Below are 26107 nucleotides of genomic sequence, written 5' to 3' on the forward strand. Positions count from 1 at the left end.
CCCCATTGGATATGAGAAGGCATAGTTTCCAGCATAAGTTGGAAGGTCTGTTCACCAGGTTGGCTGCACTTGATGCCATATTCCAGTGAGGGAAGTGGTCGCCTGGTTGCCTCACTTCAGAAAGGATACTGTAGAGCTGGATAATGCACAGAAATGGGCAACCAAAACGATCAAGGGGTTGGAGAAACTCCCCTATGAGGAGAGGTTACAATATTTAAAGCACATTTTTACTTCAGTGAAAAGGTGAGTAAGAGTCAACATGGCAGTGGTGTATAAAATCATGCACATCATGGAGGAAGTGGATAGAGAGAAGTTTTTCTCCTCTCACAATTCTAGAACTCAGAGACATCCAAAGAAGCTGAATGCTGGAAGATTCAGGACAGACAAAAGAAAGTCCTTCACACAGCGCAGAGTTAAACTGTGGAACTGGCTCCCACAAGAGGCAGTGATGGCCACCAACTAGGATGTCTTTAAAGAAGGATTAGATAAATTCATGGATGAAAAGGCTATCAGTGGCTAGTAGCCACAATGTCCATGTTCTCCCTTCACTGTCAGAGGCAATATGCTTCTGAATGCCGAGTGAGGAAAAGCAGATCCTGCTTCCAACCTTCCCACTGAGAAGACGCTGGGACTAGATGGGCCTTTTCCCTGACCCAGGAGCCGGGCTCGTATATTCTTATGATCACTTCAGTGAGTAAGCAAGTATATGTGAAGGGGGGGGGGAGGTATTTTTTTTTAAAAAAAGGAAGGTCAAAAATTGTGCAAGAAAAGGAAGTGAAAAGATGCCTGCAGCATTCACCGAATATTCTTTCTGAGTATAGATGTTTCTTCCTTTTTATTATTAAGGGTGGTAGGAAGGCAATGGTACATCCCCACTGAATACCACATCCCATGAAAACCCTATTCATAGGATCACCATAAGTTGGAATCGACTTGATGGCAGTCCATTGAGATTGAAGGGAAATATAAAGGTCAGCCTAGCTGGGAGTCCAGAGTCTGTGAGTTCACATCCCCGCTCGTGTCTCCTGGGTGTCAAGGGCCAGCTAAAGATCACCCCCACAGTGAGTGGCTCAGGGGTTACGTGCCCTGCCACCTGTGCAGCTGTGGGCAAGCTGCATAGTCCCAAGGAGCCCAGTTGCCCCCCGCTAGCAGTTGTGGACAAGAAAGGGCTGGCTTGTGCAGTTGTGGCAAGCTGAGCAGGCCCTAGCCAGCTGGGGAGGACTAGCCTCTGAGGGAGGCCCCTCTGAATACTGCTCACCATGAACACCCTATTCATAGGGTAGCCATAAGTTGGGATTGACTGGAAGGCAGTCCATTTCCATTTTTATTTTTCAGCTGCTTCCAGCAGACCAGCCTTCATCAGCCTGGGGTCCTCCATGGGTTTTGTGAAGGAGCCTCTCTGTGAGGCCAGTGCTGGCTCCCTGTGTTACCCGGCCTTTGATGAAAACACAAGCCCCTGGTAATACGAGTTTAGACCCTGGTTTGAATGCATTCAGGGTCTTGAAAAAAAATTGTTACAACACTTTTGATTGGCCTTTCTGATTGTTCCAGATACACAAAATATGTAACAGCAAGAATAAAACCTGGATGAATGCTACTGCAATTCTTAGCAGTGGTTTGGAAAGAAACCACACTTAGCTCAGTGGACATTCCCTTAAGTAAACACGAATTGGGCTCCTAGGCTGCAAGCCCTATGGGTCCATCTTGAGCAACAGTTCCCACTCAAGCCACTGAGATGCACTTCCAAGTAAACGTGCCTCGGTGAATTCAGTGGCCTCCTTCCGAGTAATCATGCTTAGGATCGGGCTGCACACCGGCAGTCCCGTGCACCCTTGCTTGCTTCGGATGGGAATGAACCTCACTGAACTCAGTGCGATTTACTTTTGAGCAAACATGCCTAAGAGCTGGTCTCGAGACGAGACTGCAATCCCTACGTGCCCTTACTTGGGAGTAAGCCCCACTGAAACCAGCAGGCGGACAATCAGGCGGCACAAAAAGCATTTCAGGGGCGTTTCCTCTCTGTTGCACCCCGCACCCGCTTTTCAGGATCTGCCGAGGTTGGCACAGGCGCTCTCGGGCATCCCTCCCCCCGCAAATCTGAGGGAACTGTCTGCAACCCATTTTCGCTCTCTAGCTGTGCAAGACCCCACCCCCAATTAAGCACAATACGCTAAAGTCCCAAGACACGCACCCCCTCCCCTAGCAAGTCCCTCGCTGCCTTTGATCTTTACCAAGGAAACGAGAAGTAAGAACGAATAGTAACAGGGAAACATCAAAAGCAGTTAAAATGCGCTTGCGCAAGCCAATCCTCTTTCGAAATCTCTTCTGTGTGAGGAGAGGAAATGCTAACCAGCTTGTCAGGATGGCCGAGCGGTCTAAGGCGCTGCGTTCAGGTCGCAGTCTCCTCTGGAGGCGTGGGTTCGAATCCCACTTCTGACAAAGAGCTCCTGTTTTTATTTTTCCCCTCAATCGACTTCTGATATATCTTTTATTCCCTTCATAGTTCCCTGCAAACAGGGGCTGCGATAAGCAAACCAAAAATTAGATACAGCAGTGTGGAGCCTTGCTTAACTGTTTTTTCTTTAATTAGGAGCTGGACTTGGACTCCTAATTATGATTGCCCCGTGTAAACTCCCTCGATCCAAATCCAACATCGAGGCTTTAAAAACCTCTTTGAGCCCATGGATAGAGTTCTCTGTCTTTTACCGCTTCCGACTTTTGGGTAGAGAGGTGCAGACGTGAAATATTCTTTTGCAAAGATCTCTTGATTCCCGATTAGGGTTGCCAGGTCGGAACCATTCAAAAACCTGAGAAAATGGGGGCAGGCCCTAGTGATGTCATGGGGCGGGCCCTAGTGATGTCATGGGGCGGGCCCTAGTGAGGTCATTAAATATGATACATTGTATCAACCACAGTTGCTTGGAGCATACCATTCAAAAAAAATTCTCTGGAGATTAAAATAGAAATCTTACCTAAAATAGGGTGTTCCTAGGTCCATCTGAAGTGACAAGGTCATTTTTTCTCACAAGCTTAGGGTGATGCAAAATGGAAATGGACTGCCTTCAAGTTGATCCCAGATAGGGTCTTCATGGTAAGCAGTATTCAGACAGAGGTGGTTTACTATTGCCTTCCTCTGAGTCTGAGAGGCAGTGACTGGCCCAAGGTCACCCAGGGAGCTGCATGGCTGTGTGAGAATTCGAACCCTGGTCTGCCAGGTCACAGTTCAATGCCTTTAGGGAACATTTAATCTCACTTACTTGCTTCTGGCAAGAAAGGTTTACGTGCCCTCAGGCCAGGCCATTATTGGAAGAAAGGAGCTCAGTGTTGCAGAGATGTTCGATGGGAGCACAGATGGATGCCCCTGAAGGCAGCAACTGTAAACATGCTTATTAAGGAACTAAGCCCCATAGAACTCAATAGGAGTTACTTCTGAGTAGATATGGTTGCAGCCGTGTTAAGGACAAGGGAGGGCATTCTAGGCAAAACAGACAAATAATTGGGTGTCAGAACAAATTAAACCAGAACTATCACTAGAAGCTAAAATGATGAAACTGAGGTTATCATACTTTGGACACATCATGAGAAGACGTGATTCGCTAGAAAAGACAATAATGCTGTGAAAAACAGAAGGGAGTAGAAAACGAGGAAGGCCAAGCAAGAGATGGATTAATTCCATAAAGGAAGCCACACACCTGAACTTGAAAGATCTGAACAGGGTGGCTCATGACAGATGCTCTTGGAGGTTGCTGATTCATAGGGTCGCCATAAGTTGAAATCAACTTGAACATAACAACAACTGAGTGACTCACAGAATAAAGAATAAAATGCAAAAGTTAAAAATATGGCAACACAATAGTTAAAAGTACAACAAACAATAAAATGCACCATAAATTTTCCTTCCTAATAGAGGAAAACAAAAACTACTTGCAACTCAGATGACAGAATATTATACAAACACATAACAAACAATGAGAATTATTTAAAAAGCCTGGGTGGGCCTCTCTGGGGAGGCTATTCCAAAACAGGGGTGCCACCATTAAGAAGGCCACTCCCTGCCTCACGTCACTTGGCAGGGGCTTAAGGAGCAGGGACTCTGATGGAGAGGCAAACATTTGGGAGCCCTCCAGATGTCACTGAACTACAACTGGAGCTGATGGGAGTTAATTTTGGGTAAGTATATGGTGTGGTGTACAGAGCCAGTGTGGTGTAGTGGTTAAGGTGTTGGGCTACAACCTGGGAGACCAGGGTTCAAATTCTCACACAGCCACAAAGCTCTCTGGGTGACCTTGGGCCAGTCACTGCCTCTCAGCCTCAGAGGGAGGCAGTGGTAAACCCCTATGAATGCTGCTTACCATGAACACCCAATTCATAGGGTAGCCATTAAGTCAGGAGCAACTTGAAGGTAGTCCATGTCCATTTCCATCTGGTGTGGCAGCTGGCCCATGAGGCCAAAGGGGGCCCTCCTCCCTCAGCCTCCCTGCCTGCCCCCTTACTTACAACCAATCAGGAGACACCTGCCTGCCGGGGCTCTGGGTCCATCTACTGTTGATCTTCCTGCCTTCTCCCCTGACAAATCCAATGGGGGACAGCACTTTATTTTGATTGATATTATATCCCACCCTTCCTCCAAAAGGAGCCACCTTTAAACTGGGACACACACACACGTCTTCCTTCTGTGCTGGCATGTGCCTCTGGTGCGGGGTGAGCTATCCAGGAAGATTTTGCAATGAAATGGAAGTGAATGAAGAAAACAGGAGAACTATTATGTGTTAGCTTTACAGTTGGGGGTGCAAAGCAGCTCTTGGTCACCCACCAGAAAGGGGCACAGGGCGGCACCTCAGCATGACAAGAGTCACTCACTCACTCACTCTCACACACAGAGAGTCAAACAAAAATCAATTTAATTCATACACACAGTGTTGTGCAAAAGGCTGAATGGGGTATACGGCGTGGGATTCGGGCTCCCTCCCTCCCCCCATAGCAGAAAGGCTTCATTTAGCTGCAAACAAATATGTCTAAATTGTTAGAGTAACCAAGTCACAGGCACTCTTACTCAGAGCTCCCCATACTCTCTCTCTCTTTATCTGCCCAAATTCTGGCTCTGGGTTTAAGGAGCTGTCCTGGTGCCCACTTTGTAGGCTTTGGAAGGGTGTGTGGTTTTTAGAAAGAAGAGAGTGGGTGGGTGGCAGTGAAGGATCACCTGCCCTTGCAACTTTCAAATGTGTCTTTTGGATCACAGGGAAATATCCTTCGTAAAACCAGTCTTTCAAAAAACCCTAGCCAGGACACCATCCAACCTCAGGCTCATGCATTCAGCTGGGCTTGCTATCAACCCCCCTTTTACCTAAAGTGCAACCCACTCTTTCTGGGCATTTCTTTCTTCCCATACTGGGAGGCTCCAGAAGGGGGGAGGGCGCTTGGCTCTCTCCAGCCTCTCTCTTACTCTCTCTTCAGCATCTCTCTCTTTCTCTCTCTCTCTCCAGCATCTCTCTCTTTCTCTCTCTCTCCAGCCTCTCTCTCTTTCTCTCTCTCTCTCCAGCATCTCTCTCTTTCTCTCTCTCTCTCCAGCATCTCTCTCTTTCTCCAGCCTCTTTCTCTCTCTCTCTCCAGCATCTCTCTCTTTCTCAGCCACACAAGGCCTTCTCTCAATCCCGCCAACCAAAACAGTTAGGTTGGTGGGTACTAGGGAGAGGGCCTTTTCGGTGGTGGCCCCCACTCTCTGGAACTCCCTCCCATGTGATCTTCGACATGCCCCTTCCCTAGATGTATTCCGCAAGGCCCTGAAGACGTGGCTATTCCAACAGGCCTATGAGGTCCTCGGGATGGGTAAATCTCTATGATTTGTAACCTATCGTATGCTGAATTGTTTTTATATACATTGTCCAATATTGTTATTTATTGTTATTATGTGATTGCATTGATATTATTGTATTTTATCTCATTTTAATGTACGTCGCCTAGAGTGGCTAATTGCCAGATAGGCGACAAACAAATTAAATATTATTATTATTATTATTATTATTATTATTATTATTATTATTTCTCCAGCATCTCTCTTTCTCTCTCCAGCCTCTCTCTCTTTCTCTCTCTCTCTCTCCAGCATCTCTCTTTCTCCAGCATCTCTCTCTCTTTCTCCAGCATCTCTCTCTTTCTCTCTCTCTCTCCAGCATCTCTCTTTCTCCAGCATCTCTCTCTTGCTCCAGCCTCTCTCTCTTTCTCTCTCTCTCCAGCCTCTCTCTCTTTCTCTCTCTCTCCAGCATCTCTCTCTCCAGCATCTCTCTCTTTCTCCAGCATCTCTCTCTTTCTCTCTCTCTCTCTCTCCAGCATCTCTCTCTTTCTCCAGCATCTCTCTCTTTCTCTCTCTCTCTCCAGCATCTCTCTCTTTCTCTCTCCAGCCTCTCTCTCTTTCTCTCTCCAGCATCTCTCTCTTTCCAGCATCTCTCTCTCTCCAGCATCTCTCTTTCTCCAGCATCTCTCTCTCTTTCTCCAGCATCTCTCTCTTTCTCTCTCTCTCTCCAGCATCTCTCTTTCTCCAGCATCTCTCTCTTGCTCCAGCCTCTCTCTCTTTCTCTCTCTCTCCAGCCTCTCTCTCTTTCTCTCTCTCTCCAGCATCTCTCTCTCCAGCATCTCTCTCTTTCTCTCTCTCTCTCCAGCATCTCTCTCTTTCTCCAGCATCTCTCTCTTTCTCTCTCTCTCTCTCTCCAGCATCTCTCTCTTTCTCCAGCATCTCTCTCTTTCTCTCTCTCTCTCTCTCCAGCATCTCTCTCTTTCTCTCTCCAGCCTCTCTCTCTTTCTCTCTCCAGCCTCTCTCTCTCTCCAGCATCTCTCTTTCTCCAGCATCTCTCTCTCTCTCTCTCTCCAGCATCTCTCTCTTTCTCTCTCCAGCCTCTCTCTCTTTCTCTCTCTCTCTCCAGCATCTCTCTCTTTCTCCAGCATCTCTCTCTCTCTCTCTAGCCTCTCTCTTTGTCTTTCTCTCTCCAGCCTGCCACCCACAGCAGCAGTGGACGCCGGACAGGGCCAGCTCCTTCTTAGCCCCGAGGACGCCCAGCCACTTCACCCCTCATGCTGTGGGCGCCGCTGGGTGGCAGCAGCCACGATGCCCCCCCCAGCCAGAGACGCTGCGGCCACCGCCACCACTGCCAAGCTCCATTGCGGCCACTCCCGCCCAGCGGCACCCACAGCAGGAGGGAGAATGACAGCACCGTGCTCGCCCGACCTTTTAAGCAGCACCCGCCTCGCGTGCCCGGGGCCAGCCCCTCGTTGCCGCTCCCGCCCGCCCCTGTCCAAGACAGGCTGCACCTCTGGCCTCGGCCGCAGGGCATCTCTGGGCGTGTGCAGAGTGTCCTGGCCTCGCCGCCCAGGAAGACAGAGCCCAGCCCTGGCGGCACCAGCTCTCCCTGCCTCAATGACAAAGGGCGGGAAGGCGGCCAGCCACACCCATCACGCATGTGTGTCAATCACGCATGCGTGGCTGAGGGGGCCAATGAAAAGCCGGAGATCATCCAGTTTAAACAAAGTATTGCCGGAGGCCGGAGACGGCCCCCTTTTGCCGGAGACTCCGGGAGAAAACCGAAGTCCTGGCAACCCTAGTCCAGACACACACAATCCTTTCTACCTACAGCTCTTGCATTACTGAAACTCAAAATTGCAATGAAAGTCACAGATCAGCTGCAACACAAACACAATGAAACTAAAAGCTATTATGACAGGGATTCAAAAGAGCTACCACCTCTGCACACTGGAGATTCTATACATGTCCAATTATTTCCTCAAGACAAGACATGTCCTTGGACGAAAGGAACATGCATGGGACAAATAAATCCCCGGACTTATATTGTTGAAGTCAATGAGCACTCATATCAACGGAATAATAAGTTCATTTGCCTAATGAGTCCTCAGGGACTTAAAGACACCTCAGATGTGGTGGATGATGATATACAGGATCATTCCATCATTCCATGCACTCATGAAAATGCACACCATACTCCAGGCCCTGAACCACAAAATAAAGAGACACATGTAACTGTATCACCAACACCAAACAGTGACCTTGTCAAGAGCACACGTACACGCAATCATATCAAACCGCCTAAACGATACACAGATTTTGTATTAGATGACTGAGAGGCAGTTTCATTATCAGTCATTCAGAACCAGCGCTCCTTTCAAGTTAATTGTTTAGTTCGAAAAGTTATACTTACATTGTTTGTATGTTCTTATAACAAATATGACATTGGGGATGTAATAATAGGTATCAGTTCCATCCAGCAGGGGGAACTGCAGGGAGACTGCCATGGAGATCTGGAGGCTGAGCTCTCGTGTAAAGGTCAGGTGGGAGAGCCTGAGCAAGCATGGCAGATCTTGTAAGCATTCTCTTAATAAAGCTTTAGTTATAGCAAGCGGGTTTCTGTCTTCTCTCAGCAAAGAAAGCACTATTAAAACACCCAGGTTCAATCCATACTCCCTATATTTGTAGAACTGCCCAGTCCTGGCTTCCTCTTCCAGGGCAACCACCCTAAAAGTAAGGATGAAGAAATCCAACAATTTCAGTTTCCCATTTTCCCAGTTCAGTTTGCCATATTTCTGCATCAGTTTGTTGTTATTGTTATTAATTGCCTTCCTTTCACTAGTAGGTCCCAAGATGGATCACAATAGTCTAAAATTCGGTATAAAAGCAATGAAAACAAACTACATTCACAAGAATAAGAAGGGTCCTGAAAACATACATTTCAAGTGCAGAATGCCAGTGTAAAGAGGGTTTAAAAAAAACCTCACTAGCATTTTAGTGCACGTTTTTCCTAATACACACATTTTTGAATGCACTTTTCCTTAATATAATGCAGGTGCGAGGATCCTTTGGTCCTCCGGAGGTTGCGGAACCACAACTGCCATCAGCCCAGCAAGCATGGCCAGTGGCCAGTGATGATAGGAGCTGTAGTTCAGCATCATGTTGTTGTTGTTATGTGCCTTCAAGCTGATTACTACGTATGGCGACCCTATGAATCAGCGACCTCCAAGAGCATCTGTTATAAACCACCCTGTATATCTTGTAAGTTCAAGTCTGTGGCTTCCTTTATGGAATCAATCCATCTCTTCTTTGGTCTTCCTCTTTTTCTACTCCCTTGTTTTCCCCAGCATTATTGTCTTTTCCAGTGAATCATGTCTTCTCATGATGTGCCCAAAGTATGATAACCTCAGTTTCATCATTTTAGCTTCTAATGATAGTTCTGGTTTAATTTGTTCTAACACCCAATTGTTTGGCTTTTTCGCGGTCCATGGTATCCATAAAGCTTTCCTCCAACACCACATTTCAAAGGAGTTGATTTTTCTCTTATCTGCTTTTTTCTCTGTCCAGCTTTCACATCCATACATAGAGATTGGAAAGTTGGACTTACTGTGAAGTGTCCTTCTGGTCAGGGGAGAGTGGAGCAGACAGGAATGGGTTAACTCTCCTGGAGACAGGGTCAGCACTATAACACAGAAGTTTAACTGGTGGCTGGCCGGAAGGGGAAGTACCTTCTCCCGTTCTCCAGTTTGTGACGCAGCTGTAAAAAACCGAGTACTGAGCAGCCGGCCATTCCACCTGCATGAACTTGAAACTTGAACAGAGGATGGAATAAGAACAAGTGTTAACAAATCAGCTCACAGTGCCAAGAAGGGATGAAGGGAGCCCTTACTACTCTATCCAGAGGGTGAGTGACCAGCGGTTGCCAGAGGGTTGCCAGAAAGGTGCCCTCCCCACCCCACGGCCTAGGTTTTGCTGCAGGGTGGGGCTGTCTAGTCCACTCTCCGCTGACCAGAAGGACACTTCACGGTAAGTCCAACTTTCCGTTCTTGGTCAGCGAAGGAGTGGAGTAGACAGGAATGGGATGTACCTGAGCAGCGACACCCCCCCCTTACATCCTTGGGTGGGAGCAAACCTAGCCCACCACCCTCTGAAGAACCCTTCTGCTGAAGGCAGCTTCGGCAGAAGCAAATTTATCCACCTTTGAGGAAGGTGGATGGGTGAGCCCAGGTGGCAGCTTTGCAGATTTCCTCCAGCGTGGCTTCCTTGTGGAGCGCCACCATGGTGGCAGCCCCTCTAACTGAGTGTGCAATGATCCCTGGAGGGGGATTTTGCCTGATAGGCCTTACCTACACAATCCTTCACCCAGCGGCTGATGGTGGATCTGGACACATTTAATCCCTGCGCCCCTTGTTTAAAAGAAACGAACAGGGCCTCAGACCTCCTGAACGGTTCTGTACAGTCCAGGTAGATCCGAAGTGCCCACCTGACGTCAAGTTTGTGCCACTTCTCTCTGCAATAGACTGGGTTGGGGCAGAAGTTGGGTAGAGAAATGCCCTGTCCCGTGTGGAACAAAGAATTAACCTTGGGTAGAAAACTGGGATCAGGGCAAAGAACCACCTTGTCTGGGTGAAAAATGCACAGTTCCTCCCGGATGGAGAGGGCCCCCAGTTTCCCCACCCTCCTGTCTGAGGTGATTGCCACCAGAAAAACTGTCTTGAGGGCGAGGTCCTTGATTGGTATGGAATGTGCTGGTTCAAATGGATGTTGTGAGTGAGCTCTAAGGACTAATGAAAGATCCCAGGAGGGAAACCTATGTTACACTGGAGGTGACAGCAGGGTTGCCCCTTGGAGAAAGCGTTTAACTCGAGGGTGAGAGGAAATGGAATGCCCCCCCACCGCCGGAAACACACTGCCTAGGGCTGCCGCCTGTCTCTTGAGCGTGTTGGAGGCTAGCCCCTGGTCCAGACCGTCTTGCAGGAAGTTGAGAATGGTGTCAATGTGGCATTCCACAGCAGGTAACTGTTTGCGTCTACATCACCTGTTGAACGCCTTCCATGTGAGGTCATAAATTCTCTGGGTGGGTTCCTTGTGAGATGCCAGAATGGTGGAAACAACCCTCTCAGACAGCCGCTCTTCACTTAGCCACTGCCGCTCGGCCTCCAAGCATGAAGCTGGAGCCACTCTGGGTCTGGGTGAAGGATGGATGCTTGTGAGAGGAGATCCGGTCTGGAGGGAAGGCGCCACGGCGGACTGGAGCTGAGGTCCACTAGGTCAGAAAACCATGGTCTCTGTAGCCAGTGTGGAGCCACCACTATCACCTGGGCCTGGAGAACTCTGATTCTGTGCTGCAGCCTGGACAGAAGAGGTAGAGGTGGGAAGGCGTAGAGGAGTCCCCGAGGCCAGGGGGCTGACAGGGCGTCTATGTCCTGGGTGCGTGGATCCCAGCCTTGTGCCATGAACTGGTCCAGTTGGGCATTCACTGATGAGGCAAACAGGTCCATGCATGGGAGCCCCCACTTCCAAGTGATCTCTAGGAACATGTCCCGGTGAAGGGCCCACTCTCCCTGGTGGACTTGTTCCTGGCTCAGCCAGTCGGCTTGTGTGTTCAGGATCCCCTGTAGAGTAGGGCCCCACTCATATGGTGGGTTAGGGACCAGATCCCTGCTGAAAAGCGAAAACCGCCGAAAAGCGGAACACAGCATCACCCTCTCCCCCGCCCCCCCACTCACTCGTTCACCCTCGTTATGGTGGGGGAGTAGTGCTCCCCTTCTGTAGCAGGCTCCCGACAGCGGATCACAGGGAGGGAGCTGCCTGCCCGTGCCCGCTTGCTCTCCTTCCACAGGCTCCCTGGCTCATCCTCCCCCTTGCCCACTTGCCCTCCCCTCTGCCTGCTCACTCACTCGCCCTCTCCCCCACTCACTCGCCCTCCCCATCCCCTCACTCGCTCGCTCGCTGCACTGTACCTCAAACTTCTTAATTGAAATGCTGTGCTCCAGAAACAGTCAAAGGGGTTGGGGGAGGGGAATTAAACATGATGGCACTTCCCCTTCAGGGACCCAGGCTGCAGGAGGGCAGGTGAGGCTACGGGTAGGTAAGTAGGTGGGTGGGTGACTCCTGCTAAGCAAGCAATCCGCACCCAGCTCTGGTGCGGCCCTGCTTTCACAAGACTTGCTTCCTGAGGCTGGCAAAGCAGGATGGAGCCGCCCAGAGGGGAAGGCGGAGGTGGAAAGACAGGATGGTGTGCTACAGCGGGGAATACTTGGTAAGAGACCACACACAACTGGACGGTCTGAGGGGGCCTGCGAGGAAAGGGGTGGGCGAATGGCGGCGCCACCACAGCATCTTTCTGGCGGAAAGTATTGATGAGGAACCAGCTGAGGAGAAAAGGGCACTTTCAGCAGTGGCTGGTGCTCCTCCGGGGGAAAGACTGTTCTTCCCTTAGGTGGCCAAGCAGCACAGTCCCTCACCAGCTCTGAACGGCCCCGACAAGGCACTGAAAATAATCCCCACTTTACCCTTAAAACATAGTTTCCTTCCTTGAGCTCACACACAGTGCATTACAATCCTGCGGGTTCTGTCACTTCCTAGGCCGACTGGTGCATTACTTGTCACTCCCAGTGTAACGAGGCCTCTGTCCACGCTAACTTTTTGTCTTACAGCTTTACCATAAGTTGCACATATTCACAGAAGTGGGGGTGGGTGGTAGGTGGGAAGGCAACGTACAACAGGAGTTAAGGAGTGAGGAGGAGAGGTAGCTGGCTCCGATTTGAGAACATTTCGGAGCCTGATCTGTGCAAACTTCTGCTATGATTCGCCCTCGGGGATAGTTCGCCAGAATCTAGCATTGTAAAATTGTAAATGTAACGTAAAGTACCCTGAACGCATTATGTGAATGGAAAGGATGTAAATAAAAATAAATAAAAATAAATTCAGTTTTCCAATTTGAGTGTGACTGTATATGAAACAGAAAACTATAAATGAGAAAGCTTGTGCTGCCGTCATTCCTGTCAGGAGTATACCCTTGTGGCCTATAGTATTTCTTCCATCTTCAGATCAGAGAGATGGGATAGTATCATGGACTGAAGACAGGTGCTCGCTCGTCCTCCCCCTTGTCCACTCGCCCTTCTCCCTGCCTGCCTGCTCACTCGCTCGTCCTCCGCCGGCTCCTTCACTCGTCCTCCCCCTCACCTGCTCGCCCTCCTCCCTGCCTGCTTGCTTGATCGTCCTCTCCCCCCACTCACTGGAAGCTGCTGGAGAATGAGGACGTGCACGTATGCCTCTGTGAGATCTATAGATCCCAGGAAGTCCCCAGATTGAATGACTTCTGCAATAGACCTGAGTATCTCCATCTTGAACTTCTTTGTCTGCAGGAAGTGGTTCAGGAATTTTAAATCCAAGATGGCGAGGTAATTGCCATTGCATTTGGGGACTGTAAAGAACACAGAGAAGACTCCTGAGGACCGCTGATGCTCTGGCATGGGTTCTATGGCACCTATCTCGAGGAGGTGAGAAATGGCATCCAGGGTTCTCTGCCGCTTCTCCAGCTGACGAGATGGAGGAGCTGTCCTCCATCTGTCCTGCGGAATGGTGGCAAACTCTAGGGAGTAGCCAGACTGGGTGGTGCTCAGTATCCATTTGAAGTGGAGGCCACCCAGGCATGTGCAAAAAAATTGAAGTCTGCCCCTCACCTGGGCCATCCTGGTGTCATGCATGGCTTTGCTTGACACTGGGCTTGGGGTTTTGACTATGTTTGTTGCCACCTCCACCACTGGAGGGTGTGGAACAGGTGCGCTGGCAGGAAGAATTCCAGGAAGAGTTCCAGGACCCCCAGAACCGATGTGTAGTCCTGTAGGTAGTTGGATAGCCCTTGGGACGAAAGGAATGTGAAGCCTTCTTATGAGATTTGTCATCCTTCCTGGGAGCGGAAGGAAGACCCTTCTGTTTATCCTTAGTCTCCACCAGGTGGTGCTCTAGAGACTTGCCAAAAAGCTGCCCGCCCGAGTAGGGCAGAGCTGCAAGACTGGCTTTGGAGTGATGGTCCACGCCCCACTGTTTCAGCCATATATTGTGTCTTCTTCGGAATTGGGATGTATATTGAACGCTTCAAGTCTGTGGGCCATTGGACAGATTTGGACAGTTTCAGTCTCAGTAGCTTTTAGCAACTCTGTTGGTATGCCATCTGTTCCTGGTGATTTGCTTCTTCCAAGTATTTTAAGAGCACCTTTCACCGTACATTCTAAAATTTCTGGTTCATCATATGGTTCCTCCGTAAATGAATCTGTCATAAAATACATAAATGAATCTGTCATAAAATATATAAATAAATGTTGGTGCTACTGTGGCCCTTGGGTCTCTTTCCACTTTTGGGAACAAAGGAATCTGCGTTATACTGACTCAGGCCATTTAGTACTATCTAGCTCAGTACAGCAGGATTCCAGGCAACAATCTTTTCCAGAAATTGAATTTTGGACCATTGCATGCAAAGCATGTGCCCTACCACTGAGCTACAGCCCTTCTCCTGTTTTTAAAAAAGTATCCTTTAAAATTGTTCTTTTCAATTCACTAATGAATGAACATCATACCTAGGGCAGATGCACACCATTCATTTAAAACACATTCAACAAACATTTGAAGCACATGAATCACACCACAGAATAATGGAAACTGTAGTTTAAGGGTGGTGGGAACTATAACTGTGAGGGGGAAACTACACTTCCCAGGGTTCTTTAGGGGAAGTCATGTGCATTAAATGCGAGTTGGATGTGCTTTAAATGTGTTGTGTGGATCTGCTTAATAAACGTTGCCTGCATGTAAATCATTTTAATTATTATTTTTTAAATGGAAATGAGCTATAAAGTTTATTGGGTGACTATGGGCTGCTCACCATCTATCAGCCTAATCTGCCCCTCAGGATGAAAACAACAGAGGGGAACAATGACTACCCCAAGGAAGAAGGGCACACTTAAAATGTAGAGGAAGTAATAATGTACAACCATAGTGGTTAATGGAAGATCTTCATAAAATTGCTTCCCAAAACCTGCATATCTGTTGCTGCTAACCCATGTATTATTTACATCACTGTCTGGAATAAAGCCCCAAACACAAATTTATTAATATCATGTCCTTCAGTTTATCTGGGGACCTTGTGTTTCTTGGCCTATCTTGGTCTGTTTGTAAAGCCTTTGCAGTCTTTGGGGCTTAGCGGAAGGAGGCCACCTTGTCCTGATTTCAAAAATTCCTTTCACCCTGCAGTACCTTTTGCGTTAAGGATTTCAGCCGATGTACCGGCATTTCGTGCAAATGTCTTTCACAAGGCTGCAATGAACAATGTCTTGTTTTCTCTCTCTCTCACACACACACATATATACAGGGAAGTATGTGGGAAATGGTGCTGCTACCTGCACCTATGCAGGAATACTGCTACAATTTTCGTCAGGCATAAAAAAACAAAAAACACACACCTAAAGGACAGGAATGCAGTGCATGCTGGGATGCCTGTCAAGTGAGAGGCTGCAGCTAGTGAAAAACTCACATGATTTTCTGGCTTCCTAAGCTTGCAAACGGATTGTTTCTGGTATCATTTATCACAAAAAATTGTGCTAAACTTGCATTATATTTCATTAGAATTCCAGAACCGGATGGTACATCATGTAAAAGATCAAATCAAATGTGCAGATTACCAGGTAAGAAATTGTCAGAATAACATAGTAAAGTACAGTGTGAAAGCAGCCAAATGCTGGCAAACAGGAACAAAGCTCTAGGAAGCCTGGGAACAGTAGTATGAGTAAGGATGGATGATAAATTCAATTCAGTTCATATTTCAAGGAAAATCTATAAAATGTGCACTTTATGAAACAATATAACCAAAACACAGCCATCTGTCAAAATACTCATGTATTTGACTTGCAATGTAGTTCGCCAATCAACCAATGTTTATAACAATGCATATGTTAGAGGAAAGTGTGCATAAAAATGAATATATGAGTGTATTTTATGATGAGAAATGCCTTGCAAAAATCCTCAAACTCAAAAATCTTTAATCAAATTGCCTACAAAAATGTGATTGTAGAAATTCACACTAAAATACTGTAGAATTTTCATGAGATGGCTGCAGAAATGTAGAGAACTAAATTTAAGATTGTAAAATGAGAAACTGAGAGAACCAAAATTGACATTTCATTCCATCCCTAACTATGTATGACACAACAGAGACCTGCTCTATGCTGATGCTGCTGTTATAATTTAGAAAAGGAAACAGAAGGGTTGAAAAGGAAGGGCAAGAAGCCAGTACAAAGGGACAAAAGGAAAGTCGGGAGCCTGTCCTGTGATTTTCCATGCTGCCTGTTGATAGAGGGAGGACTGTGCTCCCAGGCCTACATTCTACTTAGGGGCTTAACAGGAAGGAGGCACTTCAAGGCCTGAGGAGAACTGTAGCTGCTGAGGACGCTTTTTTGGACCACAGGCTGCTGAACACTAAACCACACCACTTTGCCTTTGGAAAGGGTTCCTTGCTGGCTAGGACAAGCACAGATCTGTATCTGTAGGGGTGTTTAGACAGGGACAAAGGGGGAAAATGGTTCTACTGCTTTCTTTTAACCCATGCATTCCATTAAGTCACTTCAGTTGCTGATCTTTTGTATATTCTTTCAACTTAAACGTTCCTTTTGCCAAGTCTGTTGTTGTACCACTTTGTACCAGAATGAGAAAAAAGCAATCCAGGACAAAACCAGCTTCCTTGCAGCACTGACTAGCAGCGTCCAACAGTTCAACACCAACACCACCTACAGCGGCTGTGCTAGCCAATGCACCCCATTCATTCATTTATTTGTACCGCCTCCCAACACAATATAAGAACATAAGAACATAAGAACATAAGAAGAGCCTGCTGGATCAGGCCAGTGGCCCATCTAGTCCAGCATCCTGTTCTCACAGTGGCCAACCAGGTGCCTGGGGGAAGCCCGCAAGCAGGACCCGAGTGCAAGAACACTCTCCCCTCCTGAGGCTTCCAGCAACTGGTTTTCAGAAGCATGCTGCCTCTGACTAGGGTGGCAGAGCACAGCCATCACAGCTAGTAGCCATTGATAGCCCTGTCCTCCATGAATTTGTCTAATCTTCTTTTAAAGCCATCCAAGCTGGTGGCCATTACTGCATCTTGTGGGAGCAAATTCCATAGTTTAACTATGCGCTGAGTAAAGAAGTACTTCCTTTTGTCTGTCCTGAATCTTCCAACATTCAGCTTCTTTGAATGTCCACGAGTTCTAGTATTATGAGAGAGGGAGAAGAACTTTTCTCTATCCACTTTCTCAATGCCATGCATAATTTTATACACTTCTATCATGTCTCCTCTGACCCGCCTTTTTTCTAAACTAAAAAGCCCCAAATGCTGCAACCTTTCCTCGTAAGAGAGTCGCTCCATCCCCTTGATCATTCTGGTTGCCCTCTTCTGAACCTTTTCCAACTCGATAATATCCTTTTTGAGATGAGGCGACCAGAACTGTACACAGTATTCCAAATGCGGCCGCACCATAGATTTATACAACGGCATTATGATATCGGCTGTTTTATTTCCAATACCTTTCCTAATTATCACTAGCATGGAATTTGCCTTTTTCACAGCTGCCGCACACTGGGTCGACATTTTCATCGTGCTGTCCACTGCAACCCCAAGGTCTCTCTCCTGGTCGGTCACCGCCAGTTCAGACCCCATGAGCGTATATGTGAAATTAAGATTTTTTGCTCCAATATGCATAATTTTACACTTGTTTATATTGAATTGCATTTGCCATTTTTCTGCCCATTCACTCAGTTTGGAGAGGTCTTTTTGGAGCTCTTCGCAATCCCTTTTTGTTTTAACAACCCTGAACAATTTAGTGTCATCAGCAAACTTGGCCACTTCACTGCTCACTCCTAATTCTAGGTCATTAATGAACAAGTTGAAAAGTACAGGTCCCAATACCGATCCTTGAGGGACTCCACTTTCTACAGCCCTCCATTGGGAGAACTGTCCATTTATTCCTACTCTCTGCTTTCTGCTTCTTAACCAATTCCTTATCCACAAGAGGACCTCTCCTCTTATTCCATGACTGCTAAGCTTCCTCAGAAGCCTTTGGTGAGGTACCTTGTCAAACGCTTTTTGAAAGTCTACGTACACTATGTCCACTGGATCACCTCTATCTATATGCTTGTTGACACTCTCAAAGAATTCTAATAGGTTACTGAGACAGGACTTTCCCTTGCAGAAGCCATGCTGGCTCTGCTTCAGCAAGGCTTGTTCTTCTATGTGCTTAGTTAATCTAGCTTTAATAATACTTTCTACCAGTTTTCCAGGGACAGAAGTTAAGCTAACTGGCCTGTAATTTCCGGGATCCCCTCTGGATCCCTTTTTGAAGATTGGCGTTACATTTGCCACTTTCCAGTCCTCAGGCATGGAGGAGGACCCAAGGGACAAGTTACATATTTTAGTTAGCAGATCAGCAATTTCACATTTGAGTTCTTTGAGAACTCTCGGGTGGATGCCATCCGGGCCCAGTGATTTGTCAGTTTTTATATTGTCCATTAAGCTTAGAACTTCCTCTCTCGTTACCACTATTTGTCTCAGTACCTCAGAATCCCTTCCTGCAAATGTTAGTTCAGGTTCAGGGATCTGCCCTATATCTTCCACTGTGAAGACAGATGCAAAGAATTCATTTAGCTTCTCTGCAATCTCCTTATCGTTCTTTAGTACACCTTTGACTCCCTTATCATCCAAGGGTCCAATTGTCTCCCTACGTGGTCTCCTGCTTTGAATGTATTTATAGAATTTTTTGTTGTTGGTTTTTATGTTCTTAGCAATGTGCTCCTCAAATTCTTTTTTAGCATCCCTTATTGTCTTCTTGCATTTCTTTTGCCAGAGTTTGTGTTCTTTTTTATTTTCTTCATTCGGACAAGACTTCCATTTTTTGAAGGAAGACTTTTTGCCTCTAAGAGCTTCCTTGACTTTGCTCGTTAACCATGCTGGCATCTTCTTGGCCCTGGCGGTACCTTTTCTGATCTGCGGTATGCACTCCAGTTGAGCTTCTAATATAGTGTTTTTAAACAACTTCCAAGCATTTTCGAGTGATGTGACCCTCTGGACTTTGTTTTTCAGCTTTCTTTTTACCAATCCCCTCATTTTTGTGAAGTTTCCTCTTTTGAAGTCAAATGTGACCGTGTTGGATTTTCTTGGCAATTGGCCAGTTACATGTATGTTTAATTTAATAGCACTGTGGTCACAATCGGTTCAACAACACTTACATCTCGCACCAGGTCCCGGTCCCCACTGAGGATTAAGTCCAGGGTTGCCGTCCCTCTGGTCGGTTCCATGACCAACTGGTCTAGGGAATAGTCATTTAGAATATCTAGAAACTTTAGAATATCTAGAAATATTTGAGGCTATGTTCTCAACTGCACCTGCTCATGGACCTGTAGAGCCTACTGATGCAAATCTCCTGCTGTACCACCAGGGCCAGCGCCAAAGAACAGCCAGGTCGGGCCCTGGCCAAGTGCCCCGGGGCCACAGGAACTCGTGGGGCCCCTTGATAGGGTGGGAGAGTGGGCGATAGGGTGGGCTGTGTCCACAGCCACAAAAGACAGTAGAGAGATGTAGGTGGAGCAAACGAGCAAATGGGCGGGCGGCTTGGAAGCTCCCTCCCTGCGATCTACAGCAGCAACCCTGGCACGGATTGCAAAAGAGGAGTGCTACTCTCCCACTTTGGTTGATGGCAAGCAAGGTAGGTAAATGGGACGTGCATGCATGTGCAGGGGCCTGGGGCAGGCTGGTGCCGGCCCTGTGCACCACTAATGTTCAAATATATTCCTGCTCTGATCAACAGTCAGGAGAAAGCCAGGGAAACTCACACTGCCGGAGGTGCACCATGAAACCAGCTTCCCAGTTCGTCAAGCATAGTCCAAAAGGATAATGACTTTGAACATTTTCATCAAAATGGCCAACACTATGTTAGGTATGAGAGCACGTTTCAGATTTTGAGAAACAGTAACAATATTTCCATCAATTACAAGTGCCTCCCATTGCAAAAGAATGTGGAACTATTTACCGGAAACAGATAATTGAGAAGCATTTGGAGCAATCCTACCACAGTTAAAGCGTTAAAACACGTTCCAACTGTCAACACTGACACCTGTGGAAACTGTGCTGACTTCTATGGGGAAAAGTGATATACAAAGGAAATGAAAATAGCTGACAAAGTTAACACCCTCCTGCCGTGCACAAATGCAAAGAAACTGACTCTGAGTGTGTACTCCTTTCCTGCAAGAGTACAGTACGGCCCCGCTTATACGGCGGGTTCCATTCCGGACCCCTGCCGTAAAGCAGAAAATGCCGTAAAGCGGAACCCCATTGACTTTAATGGGCCACGTTGTGCGAAAATGATGTGAAAACGGTGCAAAATGTCCCAAAAGAAAAAAAATCCTTTAAAATTGAAAATGAAAGGCGCCGCATCAGCGGAACGCCTTAAAGCGGAACGCTGTAAAGATGGGCCCTATTGTACTACTGCTGCTGCTGCTGCTGCCGCCACTGCCACTACATTAGGTGAGGGGAGAGATGCTCTGTTTTTCATCAGGGGATGGCTATTTCCACCTGCATTGCCCATCCTCCAGCCCTGGGAACCTTCAAAAGGGAGCTTCTTCCAGAAGACTTTCTGGCCTTTTGGGTTGAGGTATAAGGGCCAGGGGGACAGAAGAGATTTTTATATCAGCTTGGGGGTTAGTTTTCAATATTTTTGCTGTAGCTTTATGCTCATTTGCACTTTGATGTATATTAACTTTTCTAGGGTCATAGTGTTTATACTTATATATTGTTGTGCTACAGTATTTGGACTGTTTGCTGTTTGTGTGAACTGCCTTGAGCACATATGCATTTGTGGAAAGTGCGGTATATAAATAAATTATATAAATTAATAATAAATATATTACCTGCCCTTCATCAGCAGGTCTGTTGAAGATCTGGGTGGAGTCCACCGATCTAATCCTGCAAGGAGGTCAAGAAATAACTCAGTCGGTGAAGTTGGCCACACGTCCCAGGAGCTTGTAGGCCTGAGCATGTATATCCAGAGGACTTCGGGACATTGCAGAAGCCAGCAGCTGCCGGCTCGTTGCACTTGTTGAGGTCAGGCAGGCAGCGCTTTCCTTCTCACTAGTGAATTCAGTACTAGCGTCCTGGCATTCTCTAGCCCTCTTCTCCAAGGAGACTGGGGAGAAGGCAGCATATGGGTTCCTTGCGTTCCTCCTTGATGAAGACAAGCTCTGACTTATGATCACACCAGAGACTAACCTTATTCAGCACACAGCATAGCAAACTGCCTTATACAGAGTCCTTGGTCCACCTAGCTCAGTATTGCCTGCACTGACTGGCAGTGATTCTCCAAGGTTTCAGACGGGGTTCCTGGAGACACCAGGGACTTGACCTGGGACCTTTTGCATGCAAAGCGGGTGCTCTGCCAGTGAGCTACAGCCCTTCCCCTTCAACCTTTGTTATGCCTGAGATTAAGGAGAGTATCTTCCAGACAGGCAAATCACCCAAACTTTTCCTTGTAGAAATCACTGACAAAACTCATAAAGCTAGAAATAATAGCACCAGCACTTCCCTCCATTCCCCTGCAATGAAATATTCTGAACTTAAGCTAAAGCAGGGGCTTGTTGGAACCAGATCCACAAAACTTTTCTGGAAATATGCTGGAATTTTAAGTGGCTCAGATCAGCCTGCCCAGGTACTAATGAGTGAATGCAGGGAAATGATTAAGACAGTTTGTTGCAACACATACACAAGCAATCTGCTAGTTCCCCTTCCATTTCCCTAATTCACAAAACTAAATGCAAAATGATTAAGTAAAAAAAGATATTTATAATAGAGAGACTCGCTGTTGCTTGCTTGCTCGCTCTGTCAAGCAAGTGTACACAAAAAGCCCCACCCCTAAACTAAAGAAAAAACTTCCTCAAAGTAGGAAACACTCCCAGTTGCTTCTCTGGTTACCAATGGGAAAGTCTGCCTTTCAAGGAAACAGCACTAAGCATGCTCAGAACCAGGCTTAAGCCATCACACAGGGCTGTTCTTGAGGCAGGCCTGACTCCTCCCTAATCTGCTATACTGGCTGCGCTGGATAAGCCTCATAACAACAGATGAAGTTGGAAGTCTTCCTAGTAGGGCTGACAAGCAGGCAGTCCAGGGAGGGGCCTCTTCGCCATAGCCACACTTTTGGCCAGAGAATGGGAAACTGATTGGCCAGAGAACAGGAGACTGACAGAAATGCTTTCATAAGCCTCTGTAAATTCAGGAAATAATAAAATAAATAAATGTGCAGGACAAGAAGTAGGGTGCAGCTGTGAGATTTGTGTGTGTGTGTGTTTAAAAACTCCTTGACCTTCTCATTGGGAGGGCTGTGCCCAAGTAGCCTTCACTGGTCAAGGGTGGAGATGGGATCTGTGCTGTGGTCTGAAGAGCCACAGGTTTCTCGTTCCTTTTTTAAAACCTTCAAAGTGGAGCCTTCCTATAGATGGCGCTAGGGATGGAGGGAAAATTTGATTCGGTTCACATTTAAATGCGAACCTACTTAATTTGCACTTTCCAAAACACGACGTGAATTGAAACACAGCCACCTTTCAAAATTTGCACTTCTTTGAATGTTTCAATGCAATCCTCCAGGCAAGTCATAGCATATACTAGGGTAAAATGTGCATAAAAATGTATATATTAAGTGGCCTTAAGTGGATTTGCTGCGCCAGGATGACAGGACACTTTAATCCACTTTAACTGTGCAAACTTAAATTTCTGGTATGTGATTGAATAATCCCTCCAGTAAAATGCTGACAGGCTGTAGGTGACCTATGTATCCTTCTTCCCTTCTGCCCTTTGCACTGGCTTCTTGGCTCCAGTTCTGCACATACCTTGTGTCAGCCGTTTTTTTCTAGGTGCTACTTTTGCCCATTTCCTTCCCAAACATCAAACTGAGACTGGGTGTTTGGACAGTGTCTACAGATGGGTGAAGAGTACAATTGTCAGTAGCCCCTTAGCCTCTGATTGGCTTAGGAAATTGCTGGGACAAGCTTTGCAATGCAAGAGTTAGTGCCCACCAAGGGATTTTTAAAGGATTTGTTACTGAGTTTCATTTTTTCATTCAAATGGCTTGTACATGGAAGCCTCTGTATCACGCACAACCCCTGACATTTGGATTGGGGCAAAAGTTATTCAAACTAAACCACAGTAACAGGGAGTGAATATAGGCTTGCAAATGCATTTACACAAGTTACTAGTCTAGCAAAAATCTTACTAGCCTGCCCACCCACCCATAAATATCTGTGAATGCAAGACTGTTTGTTTCACTGAATGGCATAGGAACTACTGCTTATGATCCGTGCCTTGCTGTAGCAGAATTCTTACAAGAAAAGAAAAGATACTACAGAGAACCAGAAGTCACAGTGTGCAAGCAGAGAGATTCTGTTAATAAGTTTTTCAGAATGGCTGGTGCTTTGTAAGAACCCTAAGAATTATTGTGTAATATGCCCCCGTGTTCTACTGTTTCTGTTCAATTTAACTAACACTTCATACTTCTAGTCAGTGTTTCAGTGGCTTTCAATCTGAGTTTGTGTTCGTGCTTCGTTTATTAAATTTTATGCGTCCATTTGTGTCCACTGGGCATCCAAAAGCTAGGACTAGGTGTCCATTTAGACACACAATTATTTCTTTAAAAGTGCCTTGGTGCCCACTTGTCTCCTGCAAGTCCTCAAATCTTTGAATAGTTCTCTCCCCCTCTCCCAACTGATTTAAGATGGGAAATTGCTTTTAAAAATGTGACTACCATTGTTTGCATTTGGGCTATGATGGTGTGGTTGGGGATCAAATGTACTGTGTCAAGGAAATTGTTGAACAGCTCTAGAACATTGTACAAAACTTCTGCAGCAGTTTCCAGAAAGGTTATTACTTTGAATACGTTGCTGGGGTGGGGAGGCAGATGAAAGGATACAATGGCTTCACTTAAATCTGAGCTAATAATGCATTTGCTAAACAAATAAACCTTTCTTAGTGCCCTGGAGAAGTGAATGGGACATGACACACCCTCCCCCAGGTCAGTTTCACCTATCCTAAGCATGATTGTACAGGAGTAAATCCCACTGAACTCAAAAAGCATGCAAATGATCAAACCTGCCCTCCCCTCCTCCTCCCTCCTATCCCTCACTCTTGCCCCTTCCCTCCCCCTTCCTTCACCCCTCCCTTCTCCTCCCCATCCCCTTCCAGTCCTCCTGCTCCTTCCCCTTCCTTCCCCCTCCCCCATGGTCAGTTTTAACTATCCTAAGCATGATTGCACGGGAGTAAATCCCATTGAACTCAATAAGCATGCAAATGATCAAACCTGCCCTTCTCCTACCCCTCCTGCCTGCTCCCCTCCCCCTCTTCTCCTCCCCATCCCCTGTGGTCAGTTTCGCCTATCCTAAGCATGATTGCAGGGGAGTAAATCCCACTAACTCAAACTCAATAAGCATGTGAATGATTAATCCATTCTCAGCAAACTTGCACAGGATCCCATTTCTTACCTCCCGGATTAAAAAGCAGAGAAATTCACTAATAGGCAAAAACCCTTGCAGTTTAAGAACGTACCTATAGCCCACAGTTATTTCTCTCAAACTTTAAAAAGCAGGGAAATTGGGCAGCTATAGTCAATGCACCTGGGGAGCAGGAAACCTGACCTCCTCTCTGAGATATTGTACTGCCCTACAAAGTTGTCAAAATGCAAACACAATTTGGGTTGGTCTTTCACAGTCCAATCCACTTGCTGTGTAGCTTGGAAAAATTTGGTAACATGTGCCTCTGAGCGTATGTATGTATGTATGTATGTATGTATGTATGTATTGGTTTATTGCGGTCAAAGACCCAAGAAATATAGAAGTTCACCGGTAATACAGTAACTATAAAAACATTATAAGTCATTAGTACACATATACACTTTAAAACGGGGAAGATTTTCTTAGCCTCTGCACTAGATTAAAAAATTTGGCAACAGATTGTGTCGATATCTTATCAGAGTCTGACATGAGGTAATGCAAATACCAGTTGGAGGACCTACTGGGGAAGCGGTTAATAATAGGAAAGATAAGTCTAGATCGTTCTGCGTCATATAAGTTACAACGGAGCAAAGTGTGGGCAAGGAATTCAATCTCAGTAAAAGGACAAGGACAAAAGCGCTTCGCCTCTGAGCATATGGTGAATGGTGGCAACACCTGCCATCTCCAAAGATAGAGAATTATATTTTTGTATGTTTGTTGGTGTTCTTTTTACTTTGCTTCTTTCCTGTGTTACGAATGTTTCTACAGAGAAACTAAATAAGAAAATTTTGTTTCTCTCATTATTCATCCTAGAAATCTGTCAAATTTATTTTTATTAATTTCAAAGCCTTTTTATTGGACAATGTCATATGATGGTGAAGACAGCCTTTTGTGTTTCAAATTGGAGCAAGGTTAAATAGCAAGGTTTTTTGCCTATTAGTTAATTATTTTAAAATTATGAGCCACAGTTGATTGAGTGGTTCAGAAACACCCAAATAAATATTTTCTTAAATCAGGGTGATTACAGTATGAAATTTAACTCTGGAAAAATATTGACAAAATCATCCCTGTTTAGCTCTTGCCACACAAGTTTCCAAACATTAAAAAGTGTTTCATCGCTGCTCCCAAAATGCTCAGGCTTGGACTTTAGTGGATCCTCTCCAACAGAAACTGTCCTGCAGTCCGTGCAAATAGTGTATATATCTGCATTCATAGATTGTACCTCATGTTAGAGGATATTATTGGGAGGTGAACTCCTGAGCCACTGAACCGAAGAGCGCAAGAAACTAGCAGGAATTAATCTGACAGATGCAAGGCAGAGGGCATTTCTTGCAGCAGCTAGACCACAACACTGCAGGCTTTTTGGAAAGATCGTAAGACTCACCTTTTTTCCTCTGTCTTTCTCCTGAAAGTGGTTTATTATTTTTACTTTTTAGCTGTTGGTTTCCTAGTACTTCGTTTATGCCAACTTGGTACCCTACAGATGATTTGGACTACAATTCCCGTCAACCCCAGACAGGTGGGAATTGTCGTCCAAGACGTTGGGAGGGCACCACGTTGGCAAAGTCTGGCTTAAACATGTCTCTTTGAAACCAGTGGAATTTGAAAGTGTTTAGCTGCAGCTGGGTTGTGTCCTATTTTTGTAATGCCAGGAAAATGACTCTGCTTGTGACGTTGCATAACGATGACTCCTTTGTTATCTATTTACTGGCAGAGAGACAGCAGTACTTGTTGTTAATGTTGCTGATT

General features: G+C 46.3%; 1 long non-coding RNA gene and 1 other non-coding gene across 2 annotated transcripts; both read left to right on the plus strand.

Annotated features, from left to right (window-relative positions):
* Positions 1 to 2356: 2356 nt before the first annotated feature.
* TRNAL-CAG (transfer RNA leucine (anticodon CAG)) lies at positions 2357 to 2439 on the plus strand. Its single transcript has one exon. It is a non-coding gene; the product is annotated as a tRNA-Leu (tRNA).
* Positions 2440 to 9518: 7079 nt separating this feature from the next.
* Positions 9519 to 22123, plus strand: LOC133369048 (uncharacterized). Its single transcript, XR_009758809.1, has 4 exons — positions 9519 to 9692; positions 13159 to 13293; positions 15413 to 15471; positions 20752 to 22123. It is a non-coding gene; the product is annotated as an uncharacterized LOC133369048 (long non-coding RNA).
* The last annotated feature ends 3984 nt before the right edge of the window (positions 22124 to 26107 follow it).

This window comes from Rhineura floridana, chromosome 13 (assembly GCF_030035675.1).
Source record: "Rhineura floridana isolate rRhiFlo1 chromosome 13, rRhiFlo1.hap2, whole genome shotgun sequence".
Taxonomy (NCBI): domain Eukaryota; kingdom Metazoa; phylum Chordata; class Lepidosauria; order Squamata; family Rhineuridae; genus Rhineura; species Rhineura floridana.